This window comes from Sesamum indicum, unplaced genomic scaffold, assembly GCF_000512975.1.
Source record: "Sesamum indicum cultivar Zhongzhi No. 13 unplaced genomic scaffold, S_indicum_v1.0 scaffold00127, whole genome shotgun sequence".
In the NCBI taxonomy this organism is placed as follows: Eukaryota; Viridiplantae; Streptophyta; class Magnoliopsida; order Lamiales; family Pedaliaceae; genus Sesamum; species Sesamum indicum.
In genome coordinates this window covers 264,505-272,979 of record NW_011628054.1, presented here as the reverse complement: position 1 = coordinate 272,979, position 8,475 = coordinate 264,505, and the positions used below count along the sequence as shown (strand labels likewise).

General features: G+C 35.4%; 2 long non-coding RNA genes across 2 annotated transcripts; both read left to right on the top strand.

Moving 5' to 3' along the window:
* Positions 1 to 15: 15 nt before the first annotated feature.
* On the top strand, positions 16 to 1,491 carry LOC105179187. Its single transcript, XR_849230.2, has 2 exons — positions 16 to 1,293; positions 1,427 to 1,491. It is a non-coding gene; the product is annotated as an uncharacterized LOC105179187 (long non-coding RNA).
* Positions 1,492 to 4,921: 3,430 nt separating this feature from the next.
* Positions 4,922 to 8,396, top strand: LOC105179186. Its single transcript, XR_849229.2, has 7 exons — positions 4,922 to 5,192; positions 6,430 to 6,722; positions 6,966 to 7,066; positions 7,316 to 7,413; positions 7,668 to 7,832; positions 7,973 to 8,072; positions 8,246 to 8,396. It is a non-coding gene; the product is annotated as an uncharacterized LOC105179186 (long non-coding RNA).
* The last annotated feature ends 79 nt before the right edge of the window (positions 8,397 to 8,475 follow it).

Here is an 8,475-nt window from a genome sequence, read left to right as displayed (position 1 = left end):
TTTTATTTAGGGTTTGAAAAGCCAAAGCAGTAGAGAGGAAAGGGCATGAAAAAAGGAAAAGAAATTTACTGCTGGGTGCTTGGTTTACAGTTACTGCTAATTTTTTTCTGATAATTACTTTGGTAGGATTGATTACCTTGAGAAGAACAAGATGGTAATGCTAGAAGATTTAGTTATTTATCAAAATCAATAAACTTACTATAAGCACTCTCTCTGTTGTCTGCACTTTAACTTGAATAAAGTTTATGACGTAGTAAAGATTTTGTTTATATACATATATGTATATATTTATGTAAATTCAACTGCCTTATGACTCATATTTAATATTGGAACTCATATCATTCTTCCTATCAAGTGTTCAGAATTCAATTTCTTTTATCTTTCATCTTACAAATTAAGAGGAAGCTGCCGAAAGTTAATCGGGCTCTGGCAGCCCGATTTCTTGAGGAGGAGGAAGAGCTGAATAAGATTTAAGGAGGTGATGATGCAGATGTTCAGAAAACATCAAAGAAAAAGAAAGGTCTCACGAGTGATGTTCTCAAGGATGAGAGGTTTACAGCTATGTTTGAAAACAAGGTATTTCATAGAGGTTCTGTTTATCCAAAAAACTTGCTTTTCTTGATTGTTGCTGTTAGTTATGATCAACCATGTAGTACCTTGTTCCCAGGGATTTGTGAAATAGTTGGAACTTTAATAACCTCCGGACTGTAAGTAATATAGAGACATGTCAAAATGCACAAGAAATGATAATCATTATATATATCTTTAGCGCAAAAAAATCAATTTTGACAGCAATGAGATACAGATATCTCGGCTGGTCACGGGCTTGAGTATTAACCACCTTTATCCTCCGAAATTTAGGCTTCATCATTGGGATATCTCTCAAATTAGCGTGACAACCTTTTGAATAGTACACGAATGTATTGGGTGGATTTTGTTTGATAAATGAGTGTAGAAAGATTCATTAATGATGATGGCGTCACTGTTGGAATCGTCCTGACAACCTATGTATTGGAATTTGTTTACGTCCAAACAACAACCAAATTATGTATCATTTCTTGACACCACTTGCATGACTTTAAGATTGATGAATTCTCAAACAAACACCTAGCTTTGCACCCAATGCCATCAACAACAAGAAAAGGCATCTTTGCTGGAGGAGCATTTTGAAGTTGTTGAAGAAGAGGATGAAAAGGCTATTGGTCCTGCTGATGCATCATCAGCGAGTGATTTGTGAGAAGATGACCATGAAAACATAAAGGCCAAATCCAAGAAGAAAGTACAAGCTCCTAGGTGAGACACATGTTTTCATTTGGACAGCAAGAAAAAAATTTCGTTCTTTGTGCATGCAGAAATCATCACATAAAAACAAGTTCAGAATGCACATTTACCTAATCAAGTCTTTAATATCATGTCATATCTGCAGATTTTTCGAAGTGAAGGATAAATGGCAAAAGAAGGTTTTTCTAAAAACCCCTCAAAAACAGAGAGAAAAAACCAACAGAGGGGTTAGGGTTCAGTACCAGTGGCGGAGGGTTTATTACTCCGGTTGATGGAAGCGAAGATGTGTTTCTTTCATCAATCAACACACCGAGGAGAAGCGGGCTGGAGGTGGATGAGCCACAAAAATCCAAGAAAGAAAACCCCACTCGTAAAAACCGTAAAAACTATTGTTCGCCTCCTACCATCAAACCCCATCCATACCCACATGTTTCCACTCCTCCATTTTCTTATTTCTTTTATTTAGGGTTTGAAAAGCCAGAGCAGTAGAGAGGAAAGGGCAAGAAAAAAGGAAAAGAAATTTAGGGTTTGAAAAGCCAGAGCAGTAGAGAGGAAAGGGCAAGAAAAAAGGAAAAGAAATTGACTGTTACATGGAACTTGAGGGGGGAATTGTTGGTTGATTGGTTTACTGTTACTGCTAATTTTTTTCTGATAAGTACTTTGGTAGGATTGATTACCTTGAGAAGAACAAGATGGTAATGCTAGATGATTTATTTATTGATCAAAATCGATAAACTTACTATAAGCACTCTCTCCATTGTACGCTGCACTTTAACTTGAATAAAGTTTATGACGTAGTACAGATTTTGTGTATATACATATATGTATATATTTATGTAATTTCAACTGCCTTATGACTCCTTAAATATTGGAACTCACATCATTCTTCCTATCAAATGTTGAGAGTTCGATTTTATTTATCTTTCATCTTGCAGATTAAGAGGAAGCTGCTGAAAGTTAATCGGGCTCTGGCAGCCCGACTTCTTGAGGAGGAGGAAGAGCAGAATGAGAATAAGGGAGGTGATGATGCAGATGTTCAGAAAACATCAAAGAAAAACAAAGGTCTCACGAGTGAAGTTCTAAAAGATGAGAGGTTTACAGCTATGTTTGGAAATAAGGTATTTCATAGAGGCCGTGTTTATGCAAAAAACTTGCTTTTCTTGATTGCTGCTGTTAGTTATGATCAACCATGTCGTACCTTATTTTCAGGGATTTGTAAAATAGTTGGAACATTAATAACCCCTAGACAGTAAGTAATATAGAGACATGTGAAAATGCACATGAAATGATAATCATTATACATATCTTTAGAGCAAAGAATCAATTTTGAGAGCAATGAGATACAAATATATCGGCTGGTCACGTGCTTGAGTTTTAACCACCTTTACCTCTGAAATTTAGGCTACATCATTGAGATATCTCTCAAATTAGCGTGACAACCTTTAACAAGAGATTGGAGCCCAATATTGTTTGTGACAATAGTCGTAGATTAGTCAGGGAATTAATTTGTTGGAATGTGGATGTGTGGAGACTGAAAATTATTCTTTGGGGGTTGGCAATTTTTAATGATCACGTAAACTTGTGAAGGAAGTTAGTGTCTTTAGAAAAATATGCGAATTATCCTGTCGTAGCACTTGAATTTTCTGATTGTTGTCTTGTCTTATCCCTTAGATTAATAGGAATTTTTTGTATAAATCGAGATAAGTAGGAGAAACTAGCACTAGTGGCATATTAAAAAAAATAAAATTGTGTGAAGTGTGTTCCATTGACCGTATCAAATAAGCAATGTTCAATAATCAGCACAGAAGCCTATGTGAGATTTTGGGCCAAAGCACTTTCATCTAAATAGTGCTCCTACATTTCTTTTGATTGAGGGCATCAAACTTAGTGTGTCCATTCTAGAACTTGCTTGTGTAATACATTTTGAGTTCACATTCTTGTAAGATTGTTGCATGAAAGTGATAGGGGCACTTAGGAATACCCCATTGACCTCAAAAGAGCCTACCTTGAATTCACCCATAGCAAAACTCATTTGAGCCTTGGCTTTTCCTTTGTTGGTTAAACCACGTTATAAGCTTAATCATCCCCTTCTTGATTATGTCCTGAATTGATTTTGAACCCATTCAAGAGGGTAGTGTTGGCTTCGTTGTTTGTAAATTGACATGAAAATGAGTGAATGAAATGAGGTTTCATACAAGCGATGCACTGCTAGTCCCGAAGAAAAGAAAAGAAAAAAAATGGGACGAGAAAATGAAAAACAAATGATGAAACAGAAAGAATAAAGAGAAAAGGAAAAAGAAGAAAAAAGGAAAGGAAAGAAAAAAGATTGAGAAGAAAAAGAGAAACAAAGAAATTGGACGAGGAATGAAAAGCAAATGATGAAACAGAAAGAATAAAGAGAAGAAAAAGAAAAAAAAAGAAAGGAAAGAAGAAAAGATTCAGAAAAAAAAAGAGAGAAACAGAAACAGCAAAAGGAAAAATTGGAGGTGTTAGAGGTTCAAATCATTTGAATCGAGTTAAACGGCAGTGAGGTTGGAAGGATAAGCAACTAGGTCGGCATCACTCCTATCACTCTTTTAAGTTCATAAGCCACAATTTAGCCTATCTTTTGCCACACCCTGTCCTAAACTCCATTACAACCCATGAAAAGACCCTTTGATTCATGTATTAATTTTCATTTTGTTGGTGGAGGATATTTGATTCACAAGCAAGCCGATGGTAATGACATTCTATGTATTGATTTCAGTGGAACCCAAATTCTTAAACACTTTATGAGTGATTAGAGTGATACCCTTGTAAGAGTGTTGAGACTTGTTTCATTTTATTTTGATGAAGTCAATGGGATACTTGTGTGTTGAATGTTGTGCTGCAAGTGCTTGTGTCAATATATTAGTATAGGGGATATACTTGAATGACATGAAAGAAAATTTGAGAATTGCTACTTGGATAATTCGTGTATTTGGATTGAGATATGCTTGAGGATAGTCATGGTTCCGGTGTGGGGGAATATGAGAAGATATATTTTAAAACTCTTATGCATGCTTATTTCGAGTGATTAAGAAAGAATTTATTGCATACTTTAATGATGTTAAGTTACCCCATTTTCCTGGAGGATGGGAGTGGGAGTGGGAGTGTAAGGTAGGTTACAGTTTTTTACGCATCACATTGTAAGTTATAGCAGTGAAATTTAACTCTTGTGTTATTGGTGGTGAGTGGATTTTTGTGTGAAGTTCAGAGGTAGCATGCCTTAAAATTAATATTGTGTGTCGTCTTTTGCCTCTTTATTTTTGTTCTTAATAATTATTTCACCAATGGGATCAAGAGAAGACTTTAGGTATCAAATACTACTTTACACTTCTTTTCTTTTATTGCTCATATCTTCTCTTTTCAGTTTCATTTTATTTAAAAATTTGTTTAATTATAGTGTATGGTTTTAGTTCAGAATATGCTAACTAATATTTTTAATATAATTAGTAAAGATATTAATTTCATATACATTTACATGCTTACAATATGTAAGTTATTTTTTTTATTTCATATTAATAAATCAATGAGATGAAAATGAAATATAAATGTACGAGGATAGAAATCGAATGTTCAGTCCTGATCATGAGTTCAAATTTTCATGTTGTGTTGCTTGTGATGAAGTTTCACTGATCTGCAGTTAGTTCCTTCTATGGATCCTTATGCATAGTTGGTAGATTCTGAAACAAAGAGAGCTTGTGAACATGAGCAAGAAATATTTTCATGTGTCACTTGTGGGATCTTTTGTTTTGCTTGTGTTGCTATTGAAGCAGCTGCTCATTATCTATTGTTAGCCAGTTGCATCACATTTAAGAACTGGGGTGCTGGTGATGATGACTACAATCACATCATACATCCAAAGTCTCCCAACAGAAACCTTGGTTCAGGTATTTTCTCCTTCTTTTTCATGGTCTATTGAAAATTTATCATTTTATAGGCATTACTTTTCTCGTAACATATTGGCTACTAATTCAAAGTTTATATTTCAATGAAAATTTGCGTGGGCAAATGCAGTAGTGCTAAAACAATAGCGTAAGGATCAGGTTTACTCATGTAACGAGCATGAACTACTCTTCTACTTGTCATATTCTAAGCCTGATGTATGTCCATATGCGTCCATATGTTGAAAATGATGTTTTGGCTATGCGACCATTTACCATCCCAAGAGACTTCAGAGCTCCAAAGTTTGTGGTGTGAATAATTAAATGACTCATGTTTTGCATACAATATGAAAATAGTTAGAAATGGAAATGGCAAGAAAGTCTAATTATACATTCTATTTGCAGAATATTAGTATTAGGTACGCCTAGTTTGCTTACGTGTGATTTTATGGTACAACATTCAATTTTGAATGTAGTGTATGAGAATTCTAGTGTTCTTATTGTTAAATCCATTTATGTTGAAAATATGGCTACGACTTGTGATTTGAACTTTCATGCGATCATTTGCAAGTCTGGTAAGAAAGAAACATGTAATATACATGGTTCAGATTCGATCTCTGTGGCAAAGCATGTGTGTTGGGTCAAGACCCGATATGATTCTTTATCTGAGCCAAAGAAAGTCAAAGGTATCATGCAATTGCTGCAGGCCAAGCCCATGTTCCACTATCTCTGACTGTTGAGACTGTAGCTTCCCTTGTTGCCCATGTGATCACAGTAGCAGTGGTAAGACAAAACGGAAGTTTCTCGAAGTGTTGGACAATTAAGTTACAAAATGATTGAAATAAAAAGCATGACTTGGAAAATGCCAACATCTAGAGGCCATAGGTGATCCTACTGCAAAAATTAACTCTACTGGATTTGGTTTACAGGAGGTCATTAAAGCTGAGAAGGAAATGGAAAAGTCTAAGATGTAAAATCCGCTATTACATTCAGAGAACGCATCTAAGTCTGGAAAGCCGAATATGAAAGGACTATCATTGACAAAGTTGTTCACCCCAGGACTGTTTTTGCAGAATAGTAGTATTATGTATGCCTAGTTTGCTGATGGTGATTTTCTGGTGCAACAACATTCACTGTTGGATGTAGTGCATGAGAACCTGTAGTGCTCTTTTTTTTTTTAATCTATTTATGTTGAAAATATGGCAGTGACTTATGGTTTGTACTTTGATATGATCATTGGCAGGTCTGGTAAGAAAGAAACAAGGTCCTTCTGATCTGCCAATGATATGCAAATATGTGCGGATCAGATTCAATATATGTGCCAAAGTATGTGTGCTGGGTCAAAATGAATCTGATTCTTCATCTGATTCAGCACTGAGCCAAAGAAAGTGAGTTATCACGCTGTTGCTGCTGGCGATGTCCATGTTCTACTTTCTATGAGTGCTGAGACTATAGCATCCCCTATGATCCATGTGATCACTGCAGCAGTGGCAAGACATTCCTAAGGTTGAGACTTTTGCTTGAGGACAATATAAGGTAGTACTGTTAGTTAAAACATGTTGAACCAGAGGGCACCAATTGCTTACCCTTTTCATTTATTCTTTTGTTATACTATTAAAGTACTTTGTTTTTATTTGCTTTTCCTAGTTTAGCGAGAACGGTTGCTGGTAGAAACTGAGTCTTTGTACATTGTCTGCTATAATAACATTAACCAAGACATCATTAAAGTCGAATTTCCTTGTGAAAATATTTTTAATCCTACTTGTTCTGGTTTTGTAGGGAGTCAATCTTTTGGAGAAGTATGGCCTAAGCCCTGGTACATTGAAGGGAGAACAACACAAGGGAATAGGGGGATGAAAATGTTGGCAAAATCTTCATTAGTGAGTTTGTGGTTTCTATGTTTGGTAGCTTACGTTTAAGCATGCCAACTAGCAATTTTAGATTTATTGGCTTTTACTTGGTGGGGAATTTTCTTTTGCCATGAATTTTTGAGTTGAAGCTCGTGGATACACTCCGTGACCTAGAGAATTTGACCTCTGCAGCTCTAGAAAAGATCTTGTCATTTGGGTATCTATTACGCATTTATGTTGCTGACAAAGCATGCATTAATTTTCTTTGTGATTCTATAGACTTTGGGAGCATGGATGACATTTCTGAAGTTTCTGGTGGAAAGGATGGAAATGATTCTGAGTATGAGCTTTTGGTTTGCAGTCCATCCAAAATTGAGGTTAGTAAATCTTTTTTGTTAATCTGGGAGTTGGCTTACCAATATTGTTTTCATCCCAAACACTGAGGTGTAGTTAAGCTTAACTACTCAACTTCTATGCAGAAAGAGATATTGTATGAGATTACAGTAAAATGATGAAACTGTTAATGTTCCTCTTTATCAACAGAAGATGATTATGTAGATGTTAAAATTTATCTAGCATTGATTGTGTTGTTTCTTTCAATTGAAAGTTCATTGGCTGTGTTTCGGGGCAGTCTTAGGTGGCTCCTTCCAGAGTTCAAGGGATGAAGGTGGATTCCTACTTGGAAGTCTCTTCCAAACAGTGATAAGTCAGTATTGGAGTGAAGGCAGAGTCTGAAAAAGTGACTTGCCTTGTTTCTCATAGTTGGAATGACGTCTAAAAATAGATGCCTCTTGTGGTATACACTATGCTCTTCCGTGCTTGTACTTAGCTTGAAGTTCCTCGATTGTACCACTTTTTGATAAGGCCTCGTAGCCACATAATAAGACTTGACAGGGAATGAAAACAGTTGCTGATTTTACCACTTTCTGATGACAGCCTTATAGGAACATAATAAGACATGGCTGAGAATGAAAACAGTTGCTGAACTGAGGAGGGTAATCTTCCAGCGCCGATCAACACGGATTCACTTTACACGGTGAGAACATTGATTTATTTTACACAGTTAGAATATTCTATTATAGCTCCCTTTCATTCATCCTATTATAGCTCTTTTTCATTCGTACTCCAACCTTAAGAAAGAAACAGGACTAAGTTGATTTTTCATTTATTTGTGTTCATTTCTAACCATTCATTTCGTTTTGTGCACAGCCTATTGACAAGAAGCCAACGAAGTTCAATCCATTGGTCACAATACTTAAATTATGTGATGCGCTTTTGATTGATAATTTTTTTATTGGTAATTTTATAACGTTTATTTTTTAATATGCTTTTTATTAGTGAAAACATTAAATGAGACACATATTGCTTCAACTTCTAACTTAACTCAATCATTTAAGTTTCCTATCTTAATTTTTTGAAAAATATATATATATATTTTT